Source organism: Lathyrus oleraceus, chromosome 5 (assembly GCF_024323335.1).
Source record: "Lathyrus oleraceus cultivar Zhongwan6 chromosome 5, CAAS_Psat_ZW6_1.0, whole genome shotgun sequence".
NCBI classification, from domain to species: Eukaryota; Viridiplantae; Streptophyta; class Magnoliopsida; order Fabales; family Fabaceae; genus Lathyrus; species Lathyrus oleraceus.
Window position 1 is genome coordinate 315,944,443 of NC_066583.1, and position 3,113 is coordinate 315,947,555.

Sequence of the window (3,113 nt, forward strand, 5' to 3'; positions counted from 1 at the left end):
TGCAACAGAACTAATTCGCGGGTCTCTCTACTGAGAACCCAAATCAACATTTAAAAGTCTTTATCCAACTAGGCGGCACCTTTAAATCCAACGGTGCTTCACATGATGCAATCCGTTTGAGATTATTTCCTTTCTCCCTAAGGGATAAAGCACGTTCATGGTTGGATTCACTTCCAGCTAATTCAATAACTACTTGGGAAGACCTTAGAAGAGTATTCCTTGCTAGATATTTCCCCCCCAGTAAGACTGTTGTTATTCGAAACCAAATAACTAGATTTACTCAAAACCAAGGAGAATCACTTTTTGAAGCCTGGGAGAGATATAAAGAGTTGTTAAGAGTCTGCCCACACCATGGCCTAGAACAATGGCTGATCGTTCATACCTTCTATAATGGACTCCATTATAACACAAATATGAGCATCGACGCTGCCGCAGGTGGCGCGCTGATGAACAAACCTTACCCTGAGCTTGTGACCTAATTGAGGATATGGCCCAAAACCATTACCAATGGGGAACTGAACGAGCATCAATAGAGAAAAAGGAGACCCAAAGTGGAATACATGAGATAAGCTCTATGGACATGATGCAGGCGAAAATGGACGCTTTAGCCCTTAAGGTCGAACATATGTCTACAAACACTAACACTGCAGTGGTAGTCCACACAGAGTGTGAACTCTGTGGATCTAAAGGACACGAATCGGTAGAGTGTAACCTTTTGAACGACCTGAACACCGACCAAGTGAATTACGCCCAAGGTAACCCATTTTCAAACACTTACAAACCTGGATGGAAGAATCACCCAATTTTTCCTATAAAAACCAGAACCCTATCCAAAATTATGCACCTCAGAGACCACAAGGTTATCAAGCCCAAAAACTAAATCAACCTATGGAAGTTGTGCCTCAGAAGCCTAACCTTGAGAAGATCATGGGGAGCTTTATATCAGGCCAGACTCAGCAAAATAAGGAATTCCTAAACTAGAACATTCACGTAAACGAACTGATAACACAATTAGGGACCAAGGTTGATCAGATAATCACTCACAACAAGATGCTTGAAACCCAGATCTCACAGGTAGAACAAAACCCAGCCCCACAAACTACACCTGGAGGACAATTCCATGGACAACCTCAACTCAACCCTCGAGGGCAAGCTAACGTTATCTCATTACGAAGTGGGACCGCTTACAAGGGCCTTATAACCCAACAAAGAGCGAGCTAAAACTTCTAAAGAAAATATACCTACCAACCAAGAAGAGGAACCAGTGGAACCTAAAAAACAAGCCGACCAAGAAGGAGAAGCCAAGGATAAAGCTTACAAACCACCACCCCCGTACAAACCACCAATCCCATATCCGCAAAGACTTAAACAAACCAAAATCAATAACCAATACCAAAATTTTATAAAAGTAATAGAGAAGCTTCATGTAGAGATTCCTTTTATCGAAGCCATCACCCAAATTCCATCTTACGCCAATTTTCTCAAAGACATCTTAACCAACAAGCGTAGGCTTGACGATCCCAAACCCTTGGAATGCAACTTTATTTTTGAGAATAAACTTGCTAAGAAGGAGAAATACCCTGGAAGTTTTTCTATACCTTGAATTCTAGGGAGTCATGTGATCGACAAAGCTTTCCTAGACTTAGGCGCTAGTGTGAGTTTAATGCCCTTAGCTGTGTGTAAAAGGTTAAACTTAGGAGAATTACAACCAACTAAGATGTCCCTCCAATTAGCTGATAGGTCTGTTAAGTACCCTGTAGGCATTTTAGAAGACATCCCAGTTAGGATCGGTTAACTTTATATCCCCACAGACTTTGTGGTCATGGATATCAAGGAAGACAACGATATCCCTATCCTTTTAGGTAGACCATTTTTATCAACAGTCGGAGCTATAATAGATGTTAAAAGAGGAAAATTAAATTTCGAAGTAGGGGATGAAAAGATAGAGTTTACTCTTTCAAAGTTCCTGATGGCACCAATCATAGGAGACGCATGTTACGCAATCGATATCATAGATGAATGCATAAGGGAATTTAATCAATAAGAGCCTGTGATCGAACCATTTTCAAACCCGAATGAAAAGGATGACGAGCTAGAGGAAACAGAACCTCACACTAACGAATGCTTGGATCTTACTCCAGACCTTTCACCAAATTCTCAAAAACCAGCTCAAGAACTTAAGGAATTACCCAAGAACCTAAGATATGAGTTTTTGGATAAAGAAATGAACCGCCCAGTAATAGTTAGTGTCACCTTAAACCAAAATGACACAAACCAACTCTTGAATGTTTTATGAGGATACCGCTCTGCCTTAGGATATAAAATATCTGATTTAAAAGGTATAAGCCCATCCGTGTGTATGCATAGGATCTCGCTAGAGGAGGATTCAAAACATTCCAGAGAACATCAAAGAAGAATCAACCCTGTAATGAGTGAGGTGGTAAAGAAGGAAGTCCTTAAACTACTAGCGGCTGGTATAATCTATCAAATCTCTGATAGCAAATGGGTAAGTCTTGTACATGTGGTACCCAAAAAGGGAGGCATCACAGTCGTGCAGAACGAGAAGGGCGAGCATGTAGCTAAACGTATAGAAGGTGGATGGCGTATGTGCATAGATTATAGGAAACTAAATAAGGCAACTAGGAAAGACCATTTCCCCCTTCCATTCATAGATCAAATACTTGAGCGTCTTGCCAGACACTCTTACTTTTGTTATCTGGATGGATATTCTGGATTTTTCCAAATACCCATACACCCCGAGGATCAAGAGAAAACAACCTTCACATGTCCTTACTGAACGTTTGCTTACAGACGAATGTCGTTTGGACTCTGTAATGCGCCAGCTACTTTCCAATGTTGTATGATGTCAATCTTCGCAGATTATCTCAATGGAATTGTGGAAGTATTTATGGACGATTTCTCGGTATGTGGGTTCGACTTTGAGAATTGCCTCATTAATCTTGAGAAAATCCTAGAGAGATGCGTAGAAGTTAACCTTGTGTTAAACTGGGAGAAGTGCCACTTTATGGTTAAAGAAAGCATAGTGTTAGGACATATAATATCTGAAAGAGGCATTGAGGTCGACAAAGCAAAGCTAGAAGTTACAGAAAACC

At 40.7% G+C, this 3,113-nt stretch overlaps 1 non-coding gene across 1 annotated transcript; it reads right to left on the reverse strand.

Annotated features, from left to right (window-relative positions):
- Nucleotides 1-251: 251 nt before the first annotated feature.
- On the reverse strand, nt 252-358 carry LOC127088835 (small nucleolar RNA R71). The gene has a single exon (XR_007790649.1). It is a non-coding gene; the product is annotated as a small nucleolar RNA R71 (small nucleolar RNA).
- Nucleotides 359-3,113: the final 2,755 nt, after the last annotated feature.